The sequence below is a fragment of the Narcine bancroftii genome, chromosome 1 (assembly GCF_036971445.1).
Source record: "Narcine bancroftii isolate sNarBan1 chromosome 1, sNarBan1.hap1, whole genome shotgun sequence".
In the NCBI taxonomy this organism is placed as follows: Eukaryota; Metazoa; Chordata; class Chondrichthyes; order Torpediniformes; family Narcinidae; genus Narcine; species Narcine bancroftii.
The window spans coordinates 316,537,660-316,561,930 of NC_091469.1; the positions used below are offsets into that span (position 1 = coordinate 316,537,660).

The 24,271-nt window shown below is 42.2% G+C and overlaps 1 protein-coding gene across 2 annotated transcripts in view; it reads right to left on the reverse strand.

Annotated features, from left to right (window-relative positions):
• The window catches only part of pdcd6 (programmed cell death 6), a 92,103-nt gene that overhangs the window by 48,556 nt on the left and 19,276 nt on the right, over window positions 1–24,271 (reverse strand). The window contains exon 1 of one of the 2 annotated variants that reach the window (XM_069906398.1): window positions 9,031–9,182. The exons of the other annotated variant lie outside the window; for it this stretch is intronic. The gene's annotated coding sequence lies outside the window, so the exon portion shown is untranslated. Of the gene's footprint in view, window positions 1–9,030; window positions 9,183–24,271 lie in introns of those variants that run through there. 2 annotated transcript variants of the gene reach the window in all.

A 24,271-nucleotide genomic window follows, 5' to 3' on the forward strand; every position in this document is an offset into this window, starting at 1 on the left:
AGAGTAGGTGCACCCCAGCTGATTCAGCTGGACTCACGGACGACGGGTGGCTGGTCAGTGGAAGAAGCGAGTGATATCCGAGAAGAGGCATTGAGAACAAACGACGGAAGAACGTTAAGGAAGCGCGCTAGAGCATTGCTACTGGAACCCGGTAAGAGGAATTTTACTTGCCTATCATTATGGGAAGTATGGGTAGCAAGGAAGAGAGTCCTGGTAAAGGATGTGAGAATCAGATAACTACGTACAGCCCGCTTGGGTTGATGTTATCTGAGTGGGGCACGGGAAGGACCCGTGGAAAGAACAAACTGACCATGGTCAGGTATTGTTGTATAGAATGGGTTAAATGCCCGATTAAAGGGAGCTCCGTGTACTGGCCAAAGCTCGGATCCGAGGATGACTGGATGTGTCAAGCTTTGAACATCTGGCTCTATCAAAACCAGAGAGATAATCTAGAGAGCAGGGAATATGCAGCCTGCTGGCTTAGGGGATTGTGTGATCAATTGGTTTTGAAAGAAAAAGAGTACAAGGACAAGAGAGAGGAGGAACCTTTTGTCCCTGAACCACAAGGGTGGGATGTGCTACATTCCCTCCCTCCACCTTATGTTCCTCCTATGCCGGCTCCTATCTTTCCTCCCCCTCCTATAACCTACCCTTCTGCACCTCCCCCACCACTAGAGAAGAGAGAAGAGAGCAGGAGTGGTATGATGACTTGCTCACAAAGCACTCGATTACCACCTCCGTTGACAGGAGAGAGAGGAAACTTAAATTTAGAACAGTGTGAGACTCTTCAGGAAGAAAGGGCAGAACCCCCCAATCCATCTCCCAGGGAGCAGGAACCCAGACCTAATAAGCCAGAAACCAACTGGACGCGACCCCTGCGGGAAGTTCCTGTGGGAGAGGGTCTCGGTTTCGTAAATGTGCCCCTGACCAGTACTGAAGTGCGTAACTTTAAGAAAGAACTGACCTCCCTGATAGAAGATCCCCAGGGATGTGCCGAACAGTTAGACCAATTTTTGGGACCAAATCTATATACTTGGGAGGAGTTAACATCTATCTTTAAGACTCTGTTTACTTTGGATGAGCATGGAATGATCCGCCAGGCAGGGATTAGAGTCTGGGATAGGGATCACCAAGGGGGACCAGATGCGGTACCAGGAGAAACTAAATTCCCCTTGGCAAGACCTAATTGGGATAAAAATACCAATGACGGTCGGGTATTGATGGAAGAATACAGGGTTAATTTGATAAGAGGAATCAAGGAATCTGTCCCAAAGGGACAGAATTTCAAGAAAGCCTTTGAGGTTCCCCAAGGTCCTGAGGAGACCCCCTCCGCATTTCTGAATAGATTGCGCACGGCAATACAGCAATATGGGGGTCTCGACATTGAATCCCCAGCAGGGGAACAATTAGTACTAATGGGTTTTGTTACCAACTCAGCCCCAGACATTAGAAGAAAATTACAAAAAACAGAAAATTGGCATGAGCAAGGAATTACCCAGCTACTACAGATTGCACAGAAAGCATTTGTCCAGAGGTCTGAAGATAAGCAGAAAGGGAAGGCAAAAATTATAATCCAAGCAGTCAGAGAGGTAGTAGATGAGCGACATGAAAAAGGTAGGGACTGTGTGCCAGCTCCTGTATGCGGAGAGGGGAGCCACGGGTGGGGAAGTGGGGACCCCAGTAGATGGAGGAGTAGAGGAGGATTCCAGGGATGACAACTCTTCCCGGGGCACCTTAGAAACCCAGGTAGAGATTGGGAAACAGGAGCATTTGTCTGTTTCCATTGTAAAAAGGAAGGACACTTTAAAAAGGATTGCCCACTGCGAGCCAGGGACACGCGATCCTATGCCCTGATGGAAGCAGATTATGAATAGGGGGGGTCACGGTTCTCAGTCAATACACACCGTGGGGCTGCACGGAGAACCATTAGTAAATTTATGCATAGGACCCCACAGTGACAACATGATATTTTTCGTTGATTCTGGGGCAGCCCAGTCTAGTATTTTACACCAACCAAAGGGGGTTAGAATAGAAGGGACAATGATAGTTTCAGGGGTGGGAGGAAGAGACTTCACAGTCCCTGTATTAAGAGAGGTCAGAATCCAAATGGGAAATAAGGTAATAGTAGAGGATCTTCTACTACTTCCCCAAGCTGGAGTATGCTTATTAGGACGAGACTTACAGGACCAATTGGCTATTGGTACCAGACCACTAGAATCAGGCATCGGGGTTCAATTTTATATTTTAAGCGAGGAAGATCGAGAACTTATAAATCCAAGGGTATGGGCAGAAAAAGGCAATAGAGGAGTTCTAGACATTCCTCCCCTACAAGTAACTTTAAAAGACTCACAACAAACAATTAGAAGAAAACAGTACCCAATTCCTATGGCTGGCCGAAAAGGTCTGCAGCCCGTAATTGACCAGTTGCTTAAGAATGGTATACTCGAACCTTGTATGTCACCCTTTAATACCCCGATTTTACCTGTCCAGAAACCAGACGGTACCTATCAATTAGTGCAGGACTTAAGGGAGTTGAACAAAATAATTCTCACCCGTCACCCTGTTGTACCTAATCCCTATACGATCATGAGTAAAATCGATCCCCATAATGCATGGTTCAGTGTCATTGATCTCAAAGACGCATTCTGGACCTGTCCATTGGCAACAGAAAGCAGAGACATGTTTGCCTTTGAATGGGAAAACCCTTTTACTGGACGTAAAAATCAATACCAGTGGACTGTCCTTCCTCAGGGCTTTACAGAATCTCCAAATTTATTCGGTCAGGTCCTAGAACAGATACCAGATGAGGCTCCTCGGAGAGACAATTGTCAGCTAATACAATACGTTGACGACTTGTTAATTACTGGAAGAACGTACGAATTGGCTAAAGAATTTACTGTTGCACTTTTAAATTTTTTAGAGAAAAAAGGTCTTAGAGTCAGCAAATCCAAACTACAATTTGTACAATCGGAAGTTAAATACTTAGGACATCTAGTGAGTCAGGGAAGCAGGAAAATTAGTCCAGAGAGAATAGGTGATATTCTGCAGATTCCCCCTCCCAAAAATGCCAAGGAACTTAGGAAATTCCTTGGCTTAGTGGGATTCTGTAGAATCTGGATGGAAAATTATTCTAGCCTTGTCAAATTTCTTTACTTTAAACTCACGATAATAGGGACCGGAGCTCTTGCCTGGACAGACGATGAGATTAAAGATTTTAACTTCGTTAAACATAGCCTTACGCGTGCCCCAGTCTTGGCACTACCCGACTTAAATAAGCCTTTTGACTTGTATACTAATGCAAAAGGAGGTGTAGCCACCGGAGTACTAACCCAGGACAGGGCAGGCTATAGACAACCAGTGGCTTTCCTATCAAAGGTTTTAGACCCCGTTTGTCGTGGCTGGCCAGAATGTGTACAAGCCATCGCAGCCACTGCTGTTTTAGTTGAGGAAGGACGAAAAATTACTTTCGGCGCCCCTATGATAGTTCACACCCCTCACACAGTCCGCAATATTCTCTTACAGCGTGCTGGGAGATGGCTCACGGACTCTAGAATTTTAAAATATGAAACGATCCTAATGGATAGGGATGATTTGACCTTGCTTACAACTAAAACCCTCGTTGCTTCAAATTTGGACAATTCCACAAATGAATTAGAACATGGGTGCTTAGAAGTTATAGACCTACAAAACAAAATTAGAGAAGATCTAACTGATGTCCCTTTAAAAGAAGGTGAAAGATGGTTTATTGACGGCTCTTCACGATGCATTGCAGGAACTCGCTATAGTGGGTATAGTGTAGTGGATGGGAAGCAAGGACTGGTGATTGAAGCCGGTTGCCTCCCTGGTCATTGGTCAGCGCAATCCTGTGAATTATACGCCCTATGTAGAGCACTCCACGGCTTAGAGAGCAAAATAGGCACTATCTACACTGACTCTAAGTACGCTTTTGGTGTAGTCCACACCTTTGGGAAGATCTGGAAAGAACGAGGAATGATAACTGGTAAAGGACAGAAGTTAGCCCATGAGCACTTAATTGTCCAATCCCTAGGTGCTCTGACGCTCCTGACTGAAATAGCCGTAGTACATGTCTGAGGACATCGAAGTGGTGACAGTCCTGAAGCTCACGGCAACAGATAGGCTGATGCAGCTGCCAAACAGGCTGCACTTGCGGAAAAGATTCACATCCACCTATTACTACCCACACCACTAGAGATTAAAAAACCCCCATCTTTTCACGGGAAGAGGAGGTCTCAATGAAAGATAAGGGATTTCGCCAAACTGCCGACGGGTTGTGGTGGACGGCAGACGGACGTCAAGTCCTTAAAGCATTAGCCCGCCAAGTGGTAGATCAGCTACACCAACAGACACATTGGGGAACCCAGGCTCTTGTTGATGCCTTTCAACGATCCTTACACTGCTCCGGTATATATACAATAGCTAAACTTATTACTCGCGGTTGTCCGATCTGTCAGAGAATCAATAAGAAATCTATGCGCCCTGTAATGCCTGGCGGTCGCGACATCGCAGTTCGCCCGTTTCAACGCATACAAGTTGATTTTACAGAACTTCCTAAAATTGGTATTTACAAATACCTTCTGGTGATGGTAGATCATTTTACACGATGGGTTGAAGCTTTCCCCACCCCGAATGATCGAGCTAGCACTGTGATCAGAATACTTATTGAATCTGTGATTCCAAGATATGGTCTGATTCAAACCATTGGTTCAGACCGAGGTACACATTTTACCTCTCAGGTTCTCCAGGGTGTCTGCAAGAAACTGGGAATAGACTGGCAACTACATACCCCATGGCACCCCCAAAGTTCAGGTCGAGTTGAAAGAATGAATCAAACTTTGAAAAATCAACTCACTCGACTTCATGAAGAGACTGGCCTCTCATGGATTAAATCTTTACCATTAGCCCTGCTTAGAATTCGCACAGCCCCTCGTTAAGACCTTGCAGTCTCACCATACGAAATGATGTTTGGACTTCCATTTATGGGATTCCACACTGATACCCCTATCCCTGAGGCTAATGATCAATACATTTCAAAATTTCTACAGGGTCTTTCTACTTCTATACACGACCTGAAACAGAAGGGATTATTAGCCCAAACTCCACCCTGGAGTTTCCTATCCATTCTATTAAGCCTGGGGATTGGGTTTATGTCAAAGCATGGCAAGATAACCAACTGAAACCTGCCTGGGATGGTCCCTACTGTGTACTTTTGATTTCAGACACTGCCGTGCGAACGAGAGAAAAAGGCTGGACCCACATCCAACGAATTAAACCAGCTACCGAACCACAGGATCATGACAGTCAAACTCAACCCTCCACCTGCCGTGCAGTGCCTCATCCTTCTGACCTGAAACTTACACTACGCCATGAAAAAGTGCCGTAATGTTGTTTTTATTCTTTATTGTATTGTTTAATTGTTGCTTCTCCATTTCTGGGACATCACTTAATTACTCGCAATGTATTAAGTCCTCCTGGAATAGGGGCAGCAGAGGTCACAATTTTTTTTCCTTTAGAGTTAAGGTGTAGATTTAGTTTTTAGCCATAGTGAGATATGCTTTAATAAGGGATTCCAATACGGACCAGGGGACCAGAACAGCTGTAGCGAGCTTCACTTAACTTCCCACATAGATATTAAAGGTATGAGTTCTAAACCTGTAGCACAAAGAGAGCGATATGATGAAGACACACTGAATGTTAGTAACCAATGCACCTGTCACAGAGAGAGAGAGAGAGAGAGAGAGAGAGAAGACGTTTGCTAATGTACACAGACAGGCTTCGACTCACAACTTCAATTATACTCATACTATAACACACATCTCTAATCGTAATGCACAATCCTCCCCAGACTGGTCTTTTCTCAAACATCCTTTGGGTTCCTCCAGCATTCAGAATCCTTACTACTGCATCGTTAAGGGGAGTTCCAGTTATAAACGGCAAAAGCGGCTACAGATCGCTAACGCTCCTTGCCATCTGAAACATCTAATCAGACTCCATGCAGCCTTGGGCATCATCATCCAACAGAACACAATGGCCCTGAGGTTACGGGCTGAAGATAAACAACGTTTACCAGGCACACTTCAACAACACCGCCTGCCTCTCGATTACAGCTTCGCTGCTGAAGGCAGCACTTGTGAAAGACTCCTTAAAGACACTACTCACAACGGGCAGGCGGTTAAGAACACTTCTTCAGGACTTCGAAAAACTTCCCATGCCCAGGTACAGACTTTGCAACCTCGGTCCTCTGTGGGATGGACTGGACTTTTCACCGGTTACTGGAGTCTGATACTCGCAACCCTTTTAGCAGCTGGACTCATTATTCTCACCATCTTACTGCTTCCCTACATACAGACTTGTGCACATCGTTTAAATCATCAACCCCTTCGTCAGAACACTTTCACCCAAAGGATGTACGGTTCCCAACATCTTTCTGAGGACACGGAGACTGCTATCCATTTATTGACCAGCTGGGAAAACCACCACATTCCACTTTACCACATCAGTAATACTGATCTAAAAGAAAATGGAGGATTGTGAGAGACCAGTAACACTGAGATCAGTAACACTGATCATTGTGTGAGATCAGTATTACTGATCTAAACGAAAAGTGAGGATTGTGAGAGATGAGAAAAACTGATATTGCAATATGAACATGAAGAAAATAAAATAGATACATAAGTAGATGAATGAAGCCAATACAACCAACATGAGACATGGATATTAGAAGGCAGGAAGCTGACACTGTCTGAGTAAGATAAGAATCTCCTAGCCCTTCAGAAAGAAGCAGCAAGTTCACTGAATGAACGAGATAAGGACAGACAATTGAGAATAGAAGTAGAGTTAGTCTGAACGAGATAAGGGTCGCCAAGCCCCAGATAGAATTAGCAAGGCTTGCATAAATAATTAGAAAACCTTAGACAGTATTAGCAAGTTATACATATATAATTAGTAAGCCATACACAGATTTTTCAAGTTATGCATATTTAACTAGTAAACCCTAGACAAGATTAACGAACCCTGCATATGAAGTAGCCCTGAGAGTCGGAAAGGTGTGAATGGGGACAAGGGCAAGGTTGTGAATAAGGACAATGGGAATAATGGCATGAGAAGACACCGACAGGATACCCCCTGGTCCTCCAAGTATACTGAAACTGCACGTAGGCAGGAAGGATTGCCTATACCAAACCCATCCAGGGGGCAGAAGAATGTAAGGGGGAGGGTATTCTGATACTGAAATTGACTGTATAAAAGTTGGGTGAGCTCCAGTGTATGTGTGTATTCCCAGGGTAAGGGGAAGCACCCAACTTTGCATTGTTGTTGTAATAAATGTTCTTTGTTCTCAATTTTTGTCTCGAGCAATTTCTTTAAAGGTACTTCTGTTTCTAACAACTCTTTCCTTGACAAAAATAAATCCTTACTCTCACAATTATCCTGTTTTTTTCAAAACTATTTCAGAAGCACTGGGCAAGTCTATCAACTGGATCTTGTTCAGCTCTCATCATTTTCTTAGGCAAAGACCTCGTAACAACACATGCAGGATATATCTCACAATCCTCTTCAACCTCATCTTTACTGGGCCAACATGTTAATCTCAAAGCTTACCCAACTTTATCCTCTGCCAAATCATTCGCTAATAAAAATGAGACACCCTTCATGGGTAACTTTGAAGTTACACCAACTACAATAAGTCCTTTAACTAAATCTGAATTCATCACTATATTGTGAAGAGAATTTGACGCTACCCCACCTCCAACACCTTTAATCTGTGACAGAGTATATAGAAATGTTTTTGGGAGATAAATTGAGATTTTTTTTAAGAGTGGGTCACATGCAAACACTTTAAAACAGATCTTATTTGAAATACTTGGGACATAGTGGCTTCTCACACCTTTTTCCAAGAGCTTTGAAGAGTGCTCAAGAGACATCACTTATCAAGGCCATAGATGAAAGAGCAAGGCTGGAGCCACTGCCGTCTGAAAGGAGAATTTGCTGTTGTAAGAAAGTCACGTGGATTTGTAAGCAGAGAGTCAAACAGGTTTTCTCTCAGTCTGTGTGTGTGTGTGTGTGTGTGTGTGTGTGTGTGTGGGAGAAGAGAGAGAGAGAGAGAGAGAGAGAAACAGACATCACTTGACAGTGTTTCAGCCAGCAAGAGCAGCTGAAACTTGTACAGGACCAGCTGGCAAGAAGACCCAGTTTGGAAGATGGCCTAGTCACAACCCTTGTGGTTCATGCAAGAGAGGAGAGGACTGGCTGTCTAATGTTTTACTTGGAATAAGTGAAACAAAAAGGAACTCTGTGGTGACTGATGGAAGTACATCAGTTGTGGATGTCCTGGAACAACATATCTCTTTCTGAAAATCAACAAGAACCTTCCTGAGTAGTAACTATTTACCTTTCAAGCACCAAAGTCTGGTGAACTTTATACATGTTAAAGTCTGTGCACAGTATAAGAATTGCCTGATACTGGTGAACTTGGAGGAATGAGAAGTGAGATTGGACTGTGAACCAAAGAACTTTTCTGAACTTACACACAGATTACATACACGTGTGGTGAGAATTAGAAGGGGGTTAAGTTAGGTTAAGTTAAAAAGTTAAAGTTTCATTCTGCTTTCATGTTTAAAGATAATTAAATGCAACTTTTGTCTTGGTGAATACCTATTGCTGCTGGGTCCTCTAGGCTCGTAACATGATCAATGTTGACTCTTCTGTGTCAGTCTTCTGATCCAGAGTTAAAACACTTTCTAACAACAGTGACTGAGCATCTCTAAGAATTTTAGCTGGAACCTGTGATTCTCCCTCCCTTACTGAAACCAAGTCCTCTGACATAAAAAGGCTTGAAAACATCCATGACACCCTTACCAAGTTTGGAACATCTGCTCTCCTTAAACTGTCTGAATGCATGCTTCTGGTAAAACCTCCTTTTCTCATCTCTTTTTCAATACTAGACAATTCACACACCCAGTTTCTTACAAAAATGACATACAAATCCAGAGGTTCTTTCCTTTCCCACCTTACCTTCATCCCTTTCTCTAAACACTCTCTCCATCTCAATTTTTAACCTCAAATTGAAACTGCCTGTCCCTTTCAATCTTTTCCAAGTCATATTTCCTTTTTCAGCTTTCTCTAACTTGTGGCGGTGTGAGGAGTGGAGGAAACACAGCCACCATGTTGAGGGTCGTGAAGGACTGTTTTTATTCAAATTCAGCACGCCCCTATAAGGGCAGCATGACCTCAGTCACCTGGTGCATTGTGACATCATAATCGCTGCCCAGGGTGTGGGCTGGGAGGGATGCTGGAGTCAGAGAGAAACCTCTGATGATGCCATTTCCCCATGGCTGCCCTGTCACTTGGCAATAAAAGCAGGGCCGGTTCACCATAAGAATGTGCGCTGCCACACAACCACCCACAGAACAGCTACTCATCCTGTCGCTTTGGCGGCCGGACCTGGTGCTTGGGCGCGGCCGTCTGCACCAGCTATGATAAGTCCAGATGGGCCACCTTCAGGCGGTCCACCGTTAAAAGTTCCTCTCCCCCTAACGTCCAGGGTGAAGGTTCCGCCGGACCGGTGCAAGACTTTGTATGGCCCCTCGTACAGTCATTATAGCATTGCACCTTGTGGTCCCCTCTGCATGAAAACAAACTGGGTCGAGTCGAGCTCTTTGGGGAAATGAAACGGCCAGGTACCGTGGGTAGGGGAGCTAGGGAGGCCAGACGCCTGTATAGATCCACCAGCAGGTTTTGTCGGTGGCCATGGTGTCAGAGTCTGGGCCGAAAAACTCACCCAGCAGGGAAAGCAGTCGTCATAGACCATTTCCGCTGCTGAAGCCTGCAGGTCCTCCTTGGGTGCCGTCCTAATCCCATGCAGGACCCAAGGTAGTTCGTCTGCCTAGTCTGGTCTGGAGAGCCTGGCCATAAGTAATGCCTTCAGGTGCCTGTGGAACTTCTCCAACAACCTGTTGGACTGCGTGTGGTATGCTGTGGTGTTGTGGAGCTTGACCCCCAGGAGCTTCGCCATCTGAATTAACAGGGCAGACGTGAACTGTGCTCCTCTGTCGCTAGTGATATGCACTGGGACTCTGAAATGGGCGATCCATTGGCTGACCAGAGTCCTGGCGCACGTTTCCGCGGAAGCCTCCTTAATCGGGACCTTGTGGCCCGATCCACCACCATGAGGAGGTAATGAACCTCCTTGGACACTGGCAGGGGCCCGACAACATCAACTTGGATGTGTTGGAATCTGTGAACTGCCAGGTCGAAGTTCTGGATGGGGGCTTGCGTGTGTCACTGGACCTTGGAGATCTGGCACCTGGTACAGTTCCTGGCCAGTTCCGCCACCTCCTTCTTCAGCCTGTTCCACACAAACCACTGAGACCATCCACACGGTTGTCTTTACTGCTGGGTGAGCGACGTCGTGGATCAGACTGAAGAACTTCGGCCTCCAGTGTGGTGGGACAACCAGGCGTGGCATGCCTGTTGAGATGTCACAGAGTAATGTGTCTGGGCTGCTGGGCACCCAGACATCCTTGAGTTTGAGGCCTGAGTTGGCGATCCACAAGGCCTGCATCTCTGCATCATTCCTCTGTTCCTGAGCCAGTTGCTCGTAATCCAGGTTGGGCGCGAGAGTGTTGATGGCTGGACGGAAGAGCTCATCCTGTGTCAGATGTCGGTCGCACGTATAAGAGGTGGCGCTGCTGTCTGGTGGACCACAGATCCTTGGGTATCGCCAGTGCTTGAGTGAGGGGCTTGTGATCCATGAAAGCTGTGAACAGCCTGTCCTCAAGGAAGTAGCGGAAATGGCAGTTGGCCAAATACAGCGCCAGGAGCGGTCGAAGGCACTATATTTGAGCTCCGGCATGTGCAGCTGCTTGCTGAAAGAGGCAAGCAGGTGCCATTGTCCATTGAGCCACTATTCCAGAACCCCCCCCCCCCACCACTGCCGTAGCTGAAGTGTCCACGGGTGCACCAGCAGAGTGGCGCTGGCCAGAGCCTCCTTTGTCGCGATGAAAGCCCTGTCTGCCTCCTCTGACCACGATAAAATCTTTTCTTTAGTGGCCATGAGCATGAACAATGGTTACAAGCTCCAGGAATGAAATGATAGTAAAAGTTCACCATCCCCGCAAGCTCTTGGAGGGCTTTCAGGGTGGAGGGTTTGTGGAATCATAGAACAGCCGCTACCTTCTCTGGCGCTGGAGCAGCCCCAGCTGCCGAAATGTTGTGCCGCAGGAACTGGAGGGACACCTTGCTGAACTGGCATTTGGCCGCATTGACCTTGAGGCCGAAGTCCGCCAGCCAGGCAAAGAGTGTGCGGAGGTGGGCTTTGTGTTCATTGCCGTTGCGACTGGCAATGAGAATATCGTCCAGGTAAATGAACACAAAGTCCAGGTCTTTTCCAATTGCATTCATGAGGAGCTGGAACGTTTGGGCAGCGTTCTTTAGATCGAAGGGCATACGCAGGAACTCGAAGAGGCCGAAAGGGTGATAATGGCCATCTTACGTCATCTGGATGCACTGGGATATGATGGTTTCCCTACACGAGGTCCACTTTGGAGAAGACCCGTCGTGCGCCGTGGAGGTTGGCGGAGAAGTCCTGTATGTAGGGCACTGGGTACCTGCCGGGGGTGGTTGTGTCGTTCAACGACGGTAGTCCCTGCATGGTCTCCAGTCCCTGGATGATTTCGGGACAATATGGAGCGGCAATGCCCAGGTGCTGTCCAAGCGCCGGACGATTCCCAGTTCCTGGAGCCTGGAGAACTCCTCCTTTGCCTGCTTGAGCTTCTCGGGCAGCAGCTGCCTGGGTCTAGCGTACAGCAGGGGGCCCTGTGTGGCGATATGGTGGAAGATCCCATGCTGGGACAGGGCAGCGTTGAACCGTGGCTCTAAGATGGTGGGGAATTCCTTGAGGATCTTATCAAACGTCCCTGACCGTGGCGATTTCAGGCCTGCGGGCTACTTCTGTGTCCAGTAGGGTGGAGTGCAATGTTCGAACGCTGACCAGCCTTTTCACCTTCATGTCAACCAGTAGGCTGTGAGCTCTGAGGAAGTCGGCCCCTAACAGTGTGGTGTCCACGGAGGCTAGGATGAACTTCCAGTGGAACTTCTCCTTCCCGATCTGGATCTGTGCCCTGCGGGTGCCGTAGGTCCTAATAGTGGAGCCGTTGGCCACCTGCAGGATTAGACCTCGAGATTGGGTGCGAGTCTCTAATGCTGTGGGGGGGGGGGGGAAGGATGCTGAGCTCAGCCAGTGACCACCAGGAATCGGAGGCCGGTGGATCTGCCCGTCACATGAAGGAAGCTGTTTGTGTGGCCAGCCATTGCAGCAATCAACGGCGGCTGACCTGGTCGTTTCCCGCAGGGCTGGTGGCACTTATGGGCTCGCGCTCCCCAGTGCTGGTGGCAGAAACACCAGATTGACTGGCGCTCCTCTGGCTTGGTCTTGAGAGTGGCTTGCGGTCAGCTGGCTCCTGGTCGTGCCACCTGGTTGAGGGCTGCCTCGTTCTCCCTCTTCGTGTGCCAGAGAGTATCTGCACGAGCTGCTGCTCTCTTTGGGTTTGAGAAGTCTTCATCTGTGAGGAGCAGCTGAATGTCCTCCGGCATCTGTTCCAGGAATATCTGATGGAAAACAATGCTTGTGGTCTTCCACCAGGGCCAGCATTTCGTCCATCAGCGCCGACGGACTACAGTCCCCAAGCCCATATAGGTGAAGGAGCCTGGAAGCCCGTTGCTGGGGAGTTGGCCCAAAAGTTCCAAGCAGCAGGTCTTTGAGGATGGTGTACTTGCCTGTAGCCGGGATTTGGTGGATGATGTCGTTCACCCTCACTGCCGTATCTTGGTCCAGAGCGCTCAGGACATGATAGAACATCTTGGCGTCTGAGGAGATGTTGCGGAGTTGAAATCGTGCTTCTGCCTGCCCAAACCACATTCTCGGTCGGTGGGTCCAAAATGAAGGAAGCTTGATGGAGACAGCATTAACCTTTGCTGAATCCATGGTGTTTTGAGTCCAGAAAAATGTCTGGGCTTGTCGGAGTCACCACTGTGAGCAGTGGGAGAAACGCAGCCACCACGTTGAGGGTCGTTAACGACTGATTTTATTCAAATTCAGCACGGCCATATAAGGGCAGCATGAGCTCAGTCACCTGGTGCATTGTGACATCATAATTGCTGCCCAGAGTGTGGGCTGGAAGGGATGCTGGAGTCAGAGAGAAACCTCAGATGATGCCATTTCCCCATGGCTGCCCCACCACGTGGCAATACAAGCGGGGCCGGTTTGCCATGAGGCTGTGCGCCGCCACAAACTCATATTTTCTTCTTCAGCTTTCTCCAACTCATATTTTCCCCCCTTTTTCAGCTTCCTCTGCCTCACATTCTGTTTTTCAGCCTCTTCTGTTTTTCAGCCTCCAACACCCTGTTTTTCTCTTTCCTCTTCCACCCTCAATTTCTCCAATTTCAATTGCAATTCAACAGATCTATCCTCTGAAAAATTTTCATTCTCAACAAATTTTCCCTCATCTATATATTTCACTATAATCCTCTATATTTGTATTTTCCTCATCCAATACTTGACTTCAGTCAGCTTTAATGCCTTAGAAATAACCATCAGTTCCTCTTTTCTCTCACTCAGCAGCTCTGCAGGTGATGGTTGTGACAAAAATTGCTCCTGTTTTTCCACGTAAAAGCTTTAAATTTGCTTGAAAAAACCCAATTAACTAATAAAAATCACAAAAACTCCAATTTTCAACTGACCGGACGAGTCCCCATAAAACATTACGAGCCCAGAGGACCCCAAAACCCAGCACAAAATAAATGGTTATTTAAACAAAATTTGCTTTTAATTATCTTTAAACATGAAAATAGAATCAAACTTTAACTTAATACTATTAACTTACTTAATCTAACTTAAATCCCTTCTAATTCTAAGCGCATGTGTATGCAAGTTCAGAAAAGTTCTTTAGTTTATAATCCAATCTCACTTCTCATTCCTCCAAGTTCACTGATATCAAGCTATTCTTATACTGTGGACAGAATTTAAGATTTTTATAAAGTTCACTAGGCTCTGATGCTTGAAAGGTAAATGATTACCACTCAGTAAGGTTCTTGTTGGTTTTCAGAGAGAAAAATTTGTTATTCCAGGACATCCACAACTGATGTACTTCCATCATCCACTCTATCTTGCTGACGAAACTTGTCCCTTCAGGGTTCTCCAGATGATAACCTCTTTCTTTCAGGTCACCAGAGTTCCTTTTTGTTTCTCTTATTCCAAGTGAAACATTAGACAGCCACTCCTCTCCTCTTGCATGAACCACAAGAGCTTTGTTTGACCAGGCTGAACTAAGCACTTACAAACCCGTTTTCCAAATGGGGCTTGCCAGCTTGTCTTGTTCCAGTCCCAGCTGCTTCTGTTGGCTGTAATACTGTAGAAGTGGTGTGTGTGTGTGTGTGTGTGTGTGTGTGTGTGTGTGTGTGTGTGTGTGTGTGTGTCTCTCTCTCTCTCTCTCTCTGAGAGAAAGCCTATTTGACTCTGCTTGCAAAACCACATGACCCTCTCAGAACAGCTCCAGACAGAAGGCAGCTCCGACAAGCTCTTTAATCTGTCGCCTTTTTGTAAACAACAATCCATTAGTGAAGTCTCTTGGGCACTCTCCAAAGTTCTTGCACAAGCTGTGGAGCTGATATGTCTAGCATTAGCAGAGCTCAAATATTTCAAATAAAATCTGTTTTAAAGTGTTTATATCTAATAAACCTTTCCCAATTTATCTCCCAAAAACATATCTATAAACTCTGTCACAATAGGCATAAGACATATTCCCTATAGATTAGTTTTTAATCGCCTCTCAACCCCAGACAAGAGTTAATAATATTGAATATCACCTTTAGTTATGTCAGTTTTAGTTATGTCAGTTTATAATATTGAATATCACCTTTAGTTATGTCAATTTTACTGGAGGAGGAGCAACATATTGGTTATAGATGGAGATTGCTGAAAAGGAAAGATTTTTGTGAATTCTTTTTTATGGTCCTGAATAAACATTCTGTCACTAATAGGTTTGTGATATGGGATTCTTTGAAGGCTTATTTAAGAGGACAAATAATAAGTTATACAGCTAAGGTTAAAAAAGAATATATGTTTAAAGTTAACTGTTTGGAAAAGGAAATAATAAAGATGGAAAAAGAATTGCAAAATTGAGGGAATGATGAACAAAGGAAAATGTTGGATTTAAAGAAATTGAAGCTTAATACAATACAAACATAAAGAGTAGAGAGAGATACAAGACAAATCCAACCAAAAAATTAAAATTGGGAGATAGAGCACACAGTTTTAGCATGGCAATTGAAGACTGAACAAGTATCGACAACAATAGTAGTTGTAAAAGATTTGGGTCATCTTACTTACAAAACACAAGGTATTAATGATGTGTTTATGAAATTTTATAAGAAATTATATAAATCAGAATCTTTGAAAGATGGGGATAAAATAGATGAATATTTGTCCAAAATTACTTGACCACAGTTAAGCATAGAAGACAGAATTAACAAATCCATTTACAGTTACAAAATTATGATATATTGATATCTTTACCAAACAATAAGGCTCCAGGGGAGGATGGTTTCTCTCTGGAGTTTTATAAAGAATTTAAAGTGTTATTAATTCTGATATTATGGGGTTGTTAAATCAAATGGAAGATCTTTGGTATATAGCCGAGTCGTTAAAAACTGCGTTAATAATTTATTCCAAAAAAGGGAAAGACCCTTTGCTTCCATCTTTATATAGACCAATTTCACTATTGAATATTGATTATAAAATTTTGTCCAATCTAATACCTAATAGATTAACTACATGTTTATCTAAATTGATTAATTCTGACCAAACAAGTTTGATTAAAAATAGAAGATCAGCGGATAATATTGTTAAGATTTTTAAGTGTAATAGATATGGCTAAAAAAGAAAAATACTATCAGTGGCTTTAGCTTTAGAAGCAGAAAAGGCATTTGATAGATTAGAATGGGATTATTTAAAGTACTGAAGATTTTTGGAATTCCAATAAATTTTATAAATTGGATAAGAGGATTATATAATTCTCCAAAGGCTAAGGTGATTACTAATAGACAAATATCAAAATCAGTTTTGTTGGAAAGATCATCTGGACAAAGATGTCCATTATCTCCTTTTTTATTTGCATTAGCTATAGAATCTTTAGCTGAGGTGATTAGAAGTGATAATGAGATTGAGGGCTTTAAGATACAAGAACACAAAATCAGTCTTTTTGCCGTTGATGTACTACTGTGACGGAGTATTTAGAGATGGCTTGGGAGGAATTGTTAGAGCAGCTTGCACACACACATTTTAAAACACAGAATATTTGTAGGACTTTTTGCAGAGTGGTTTTTGCAAGAGGCAACAAAGTATCGACATACAGCTTGCCTGGGAGAGCATATGATTTTTGCAGGCAGAGAACAGTTTTGCTCTCAGAGAGGGAGGGAGTGAAACAGAGAGGAGAGACACAGAAATCAGTTTCAGAGGGACAAGCTGGCAAACTTTGGAAGGCTGCCTGGTCAAAAGAGAAGACTGGCAGTCTGAAAGGTGATGTTAAAGAAAGAGGATCATCTGGAGAACCCTGAAGGGGGCAAGTTTTGTCAGCAAGACTGATTGAGAAGGAATCAGTTGCAGATGTCCTGGAAAAGGAATCTCTCTCTGAAAACATGCAAGAACCCTCCTGAGTGGTAACCATTTGCTTGTTAAACACCGAACTCTGGTGAACTTTGTTAATGCTAACTTTTGTGCAAAGTACAAGAATTGCCTGCAACCAGTGAGATTGGACTGTGATCCAAAGAACTTTTCTAATCTTAAATATACATTAATCACACCTGTGCTTAGTATTAGAGGGGGGGATTAAGTAGGCTAGGTAGGTTAAGTAAGTTGAAGTTAAAGTTTAATTCTGATTTCTTCTTCAAATATAATTAAAAACTACTTTTGTTTAAGTAACCCTGTGTTGTGGTGCATATCTAATGCTGCTGGTTTTGGGGTCCTCTGGACTCCGTAATACTACTATATTTTACAAACCCTGAAAATTCATTACAAAAAGTAAATGATTGATTGGCGGAGTGTGGGTTAGTATCAGGTTACAAATAAATATTGTTAAAAGTGAAGTGATGCCATTGATCAAGACAGACGACGTTCAACTTAAGAAAAGGACAAAATTTAAATGACAGAATGGTGAAATTAAATATTTAGGAATTAACGTTGATAAGAATTTAAATAATTAATTTAAATGAAATTACATAACTTTATTGAGGAAAATTAATGATCAAGATGGAAACATTTGCTGATTTCTTTAATAGGAAGGATTAATTGTGTGAAGATGAATATCTTTCCTAGAATGCAATACATTTTTCCAATCTTTACCAATTTTTGTACCAATAATGTTTTTTCAGGATTTAAATAAAAGTTTAAGATGATTTATTTGGAGGAAATAAAACACCTTGGATAGCATTGGAAAAATTAACATGGAAATTTGATGAAGGGAGATTTTGATTGCCTAATTAAAAAAATTACTATAAAACAGCTCTACTTAGATTTTTGTCTCGTATTATCAGACCAATGAAGATTGCATGGGTGTAAATCGAAATGAGTAAAATAAAGAGAAAGTAATTCTGAACACATTTTATATAAATGGCATGAGGGGTTATTAAAAGGAAAATCAGATACACCAATGGAGTGCATGTAGAAAGAGGAATGAAGAATTATCAGTTGGCTAAAATATTAAATCAAAATCCTTTAATTCCTTTTACGATTAATAATCGTTATTTTGATGTTTGATATAATTGTGGAAAAAAAAATGAGGGATTTCTTTGGGATTTTTTTTGACTTTTGATCAATTGAAAGGTAAAAATATACCACATAATATTTTTTGTTATTATCAACTTAAATCATATTTAAAAAGAAAATTAGGGAGGAATTTTAAATTACTAGAACAAAGTCCATTTGAACATCTAATAATGGATAAGTTTATTGGAAGATATATTACTAATATGTATATCAAATTACAAGAGATTATTCAGAAAAAGGATTTATTAAAATCTAAATCTAGATGGGAAAAAGATTTAAATATAAAGATTCAAGAAGAAGTATGGTCAAAATTATGCTATGAAAGTGTAACTAATACAATTAATGTTAGATATCAAATGGTACAATTTAATTTTTTTACATCAATTATATTATACTCAATACAAATTACATGCACTCATTCGAATTGTTCTAATCGATGTTTTAGATGTAACAAAGAAGTAGGATCTTTCCTGAATGCAGTCTGACAATATGAGAAGCTGGATAAGTTTTGGAAGGATACAAATATTTTATTGGGACAAATTTTGAAGATGCACATTTTGAAGGATCCCAGAATATTTTTATTGGGAGATTATTTCCCAAATGAAGTTAGATATTTATCAAAAAAAGTTTTTAAGTGTAACAATAGCAAAGAAATCTATAGCTGTAACATGGAAATCTGATGATATTGCAGAATTGAATTGATGGCAAATGGAATTATTAAATTGCATACCATTAGAGAGAATAATGTATAATTTACAGAATCAACAAGAAAAATTTGATAAGATTTGGAACCCCTACATGGATTTTATTGCTACAACTTTGCCTGCAGCATCCACCATGCCCCCATCCAACCCACCCTGATTAGTTAATGTAAGATTGTTATGCAAATTGCAATTAATTAATTAAAAGTTATGTTTATTGGACAGGCCTTTCTTTTTATCCTACTTTTTTGGGGAGGGAGGGGGAGAAAATATATATATGAAAAATGTATTAGTATGTCATTTTTATTATTTTGATGTTATGGATAAATACTGTATATGTTTTGATGCAAATGGAAAATAAATTTTATATAAAAAATCCAACCCCAATACTTCATATTAATAGTGTTTAAGAACTAATTAACATTTTTATTCCAAGATATGGAAAACCTGAAATTACTTTGAATAAACAATATTAATAAAATGATTATTCTGCAGAAACTTCAATTCCCAAAGAATTGAAAATTACAAATCCCAACTAATCCAAATAGATACCAAAATGTCTTGAAAAGAAAATCATGGATGAAAACTCTCTTCCTCCTGTGGCAGGAAATGAGTTTAAAAATTAAAATTACAGGAATCTGGAATTGTTTCAGTTTTCTTAATAGATTTACAAGAGACACTAATCAGCTTGATTTAACACAACCTCAGAATTCAATACTCTTAAAACCATACTCAATTTACCTCTTACTTTGGAATACCATTTTAACATAGGTGAGATCTTTATTTCACTGATGTTCACATCAGTAAAACATTTTTGGGTTATTTTCCATTCTCTAATGGTCTGTTAGCATACAACTAATAAAGTAACTAATCAAAAGGGTGAGCGTAACCATACAACATATAAAGGAAATGTAAATGCAACAAGTTACGAAGGGACCTGTAGATGAAGCAACTGAAGTGAAAAGGCAGTGGATATTCAATAACAGATGGCAATAACTTTCATTTACAAGCACTTAACATTGCACAACATCACAAAGTTTACCACTTTAATATTATCAAATAAAAATTAACAAAGAAAATGAATGTTGGGTGATATCTACCTTTTTGATCAAACTATGGCTATGAGGAAGAATCTTGAAGGAAGACAGAAAGACTAAAAGGTTTAACATAGAATACAAATACAGCACAGTACAGGCCTTTTGGGCCTTGATGTTGTACCAACCCATATATTTCTTCGTAAAAAAAGTACTAAACACTCTCTGTGCTGTAACCCTCTATTTTTCTTTCATCCATGTGTCGAAGAGTCTCTTATGTTTCAGTCTCCACCACCATCCCCAGCAAGGCATTTCAGGCAACCACAATTCTCTGTGTAAAAAAAACCTTACCCCTAAACTGTTATAGTTTAATCCTGTCAAGGTACAAGAAATACAACCAAACCACAAAATACAATGCAGAGAATTTATTAGTCACGCTAGTGGGAATGAGCAGTAATTAGAGTTAGGTAGACAAGGTCACCTCCCTAATATTGTTGAACCTCATTCAAAGTACAAGGTTACAGAGAACAATATTTACAGCATTTTTGCTGCATATGATTAAGTAACCATTCCTTTGAGGGTATTGTTTCAAGTTGAGGTGTTACAATGTTTGCTTATTTCTTTTTTAAACTTTTTTTTGTAATTCTTTATTTATCGCACAATGAACCATATCAACCAATATATTTACAGACGTATCTCTTTAAATATTCAGTGACATTTTCTCTTTCCCCCCCCCTTCCCCCTACCCTCCAAAATCAGTAAATATTGGACATATAAAATACAATAAAACAATACCTTTATACAAAAGGAATACAAACAAAAAAAAGACCTATCATCTACTTATTCGCATTAAATCTGATAATGTTTATCTTCTTATCATTTTAGGTGGTGGTGGTCCTTATATATTCCATTAATGTTTATAGTCATATGGTCCAACATAGCCATCTTATATCTTTATTTTCACTTTTCCACCTCTTCACCACCTCCATCCCCTTTTCTTCCCCCCATTATTTTCCTTTTTAATCTCAATATATGACAATGCATTTAAGACATGAAATACCCCAACAATCCCCACAAGCAATAACCCTTTAACCCCAAATGAACTCTCCTCCTTGGATTGCCTCCTGTCCCTTGACGGCAACCACAACTCCCCTTTCCATTTGGTTTGTGAACTTACTTGCAAGCATCAACCGATTTTGCAGTGACCATTATTCTCCCCCCACCCCCCCCCCCAGAGAACACTATTTTCCTATACTTATAACAAAGCTCTCTCTCTCTTTTTCCTTCTTCCCCTTCTCTTATCCATCTTTAAATCTTTATATATACATTATCTTTACTTTATATTTTTACATATTTATGTACGTTTTCTTGCCGGTCATCCTTCTTGTCACTCCTCCTCTTCTCCTGTCCTGCAAATGTTCAGCAAATTCTTGGGCTTTCTTTGGGTCCAAGAACAGTCTATTCCGTTCCCCAGGAATGAATACTTTGACTACTGCTAGATGTCTTAATATAAAGTTATACCCTTTCGCCGTGTTGAATTCCTTCCTCTTCTTTAAAAGTTCGAAGCTTATGTATGGGCAAAAAAAAACTTTTTGTCCCTTATATTCCAACGGCTTGTTGTCTTCTCTATCCTTCTTTCTTGCCTGTTCCAGTATGTTTTCTCTTGTCGTATATCTTAGAAATTTTACCAACATGGATCTCGGTTTTTGATGTGGTGGCGGTTTCGGTACTAGCGCTCTATGCGCCCTTTCGATTTCTATTTCTTCATGTGAATCTGTCGTTCCCAGCACCTTCGGGATCCATCCTTTTATAAATTCCTTCATATCTGACCCTTCTTTGCCTTCTTTCAGGCCCACTATTTTTAATGTTGTTTTGCCTACTGTAGTTTTCCAATATGTCAATTTTTTGTGACAATAAATCTTGTCTTTTTAATTTTTTTCCTGCTCTCTTCCAACTTCCCTCTTTAATCATTTATCTCCATTTCTACAGCAGCTTCTTATTCCTCCACATTTTCTACTCTTTTCCTTATTTCAGTCATGACCAACTCTAAGCTTTCCATTCTGTCTTCAGCTCTTTTCATTTTTATTTTGATTGAACTAAATTCTAATGATAGCCATTCTTTTAATGACCTTATTTGTTCTTCGAAAAAGGCTTTATCCAAACTTTGTCCTTCTATTTTACCTTCTTCTTTCCTTTGAAATTCCTGATCTTCTTCCTCCTCTTCTTCTGGGTGTGTCATCTTCTCTTTTCTGTATCTTTGTATCATCCTTCTCTGGTGAACTGCTTCTGTATCCTTGTTGGGCTCCCCGCTGCAGGTCGACCCGCTGCTGGGTCTCCTGCTGCTGGGACCCCACTGCTAGGTCTCCTGTCGCAGGTCGTTCCCCTGTTGGCACGCCCTCTTCCAGCCCTTCATTCTCTTTCTCACCACTCTTCTTTCTTGTTTACTTCCCCCAGCCGAATGCCCCGATCCTGGGCGTCTCTCAGCTGGCCGCTCCGCAGCTGAGTCCCCCTCCCGTCATCTCTTCTTGGCTCAGAGCCATTTTTGGAGTCCGCCGGTCGGGAGGGCACCACTCCTCTGGGGCCTCACCTACACCGGAGGTCGGCCGCTCCTCTTCACAGTGGCTCTCTACTCCGATGTGCAGGTATAGCCTTCTTCTTTCTTCTCCAGTGATTTTCCTTCTTCCCTTTTCTCTGTTATTCTTACTTTTTTTCTTTTGGGTGCCATTTTCTGTCTCTTCTCTGCAACTTATTTTATGTTTATTGAGCTTTTCACACTTTTTTTTCTTTTCTCTGGAGAGGGCTGTTTCTACCCAACCAGCCACTACTTCAACACCTGACTCTGTTCAGAGTTTGCTTATTTCTAAAGACAGGAAAATGGTTATCATTGAATTTGGTTTTCTTAATTAATAGATATGGAATTGTGGCTGGCAGACATGATAAGACAAGTGTTAGCCTGGCTTTTGGCACATCCAAATATTGCTTCCCCAGTGATCTCCATATTCATTATTCTTAACAGAGTTAGTTGAATTCCAGACTCTGAAGCAAAGCCATGGGTGCCCTTGGTCGTTCTGCAGGCATTTGATGTGAATGAGCTGCGTCTGTGTAATGGCAGGTAATAGTGCTATTGTGTACAGGGGACCAGGAGATGGCTTTATGGAAGAGGTGATTAGTTGTCTGGAATGTTGCAGTTGACCTGTGTGTGAGTGTCCCAATACCCATTTCTTAGTAATTCACAGCAATCATTCAAAAGTCTACTCTACTTTTCATAATGGTTATAATAACATCTTAACTCTTATATACAGCACATTTATTTTATTACATTGTCAACCAATACCACAACTTCCCTCCCTCAACTTTGTACTTGTGTCTGCTGATCCTGTCCTGGGAAACAGATGCTGGCTGCCCATCCTGTCTATGCCTCTCATAATCTTGTAGACCTCTATCAAGTCTCCTTTCTTCCTGCTATGCTCCAAAGAGAAAAGTCCCAGCTCTGCGAACCTTGTCTGACAAGACTTATTTCCCAATCCAGGCAACATCCTGGTAAATCTCCTCTGAACCCTTTCCAAAGTTTCCACATCCTTCCTATAATGAAGTGACCTGAACTGAACACAATATTCCAAGTGTGGTCTCATCAGAGATTTGTGGAGTTGCAACATGACCTCTCTACTTCTGAATTAAATCCACCATATTATTGAAGCCCAACATCTCATAGGGCTTCTTAAATATCCTATCAATCTGTGCAGCAATCTTGAGGGATTATGGATTTGAACCTCAAGGACTCTGCTCATCCACACACTTAAGTAACCTACCATTAACCCTGTACTCAGCCTTCTTGTTTCTCCTTCCAAAATGCTTTGCCTCACACTTATCCGGATTGAACTCCATCTACCACTTCTCCATCCAACTCTTCATCCTGGCTATATGCTCTTGTAACCGTTGATAATCTTCAGCTCCATCCACAAACCCTCTAACCTTTGTATCATCTGCAAACTTACTGACCCATTCTTCCACCTCTTCATCCAGGTCATTTACATATATATATATGTATTGACTATCGCCAGTGGGCTGATATCGCCTCAAACCGTGCATCTTGGCGCCTCAGTTCGGCGGGCAGCAACCTCCTTTGAAGAAGACCACAGAGCCCACCTCACTGTCAAAAGACAAAGGAGGAAAAACCCAACACCCAACCCCAACCAACCAATATTCTCTTTCAACCGCGTCTGCCTGTCCCGCATCGGACTTGTCAGCCACAAACAAGCCTGCAGCTGATGTGGACATTACCCCTCCATAAATCCTTGTCCGCAAAGCCAAGCCAAAGAGAGAGAGAGATATATATATATATTTACCAAGAGCAAGGACCCCAGACCAGATCCTAGCAGTTCTCCACTAGTCAGTGACTTCCAGGCAAAATTCTTTCCTTCCATTACTACCCTCTGCTTTCTACATGCAAGCCAATTTTTTTATCCACACTGCCAAAGTCCCATGTGTGATATAGAGAATTTAGGTTAAAAAGACTTAAGTTAAAATGTGATGATTAATCATAAACAGGGAAGCCAGAACGGACAGGGAGTTTACTAGCAGTCAAGGACAGAAGGATCTGCTGAATATGTTTTTTTTAAACCTATCTTTTCATGGTCATAGTGAGAGACATGCAGGAGACAAAGGATTGATAAGAAGTGTGAGAAACAGAATTTAGTGAA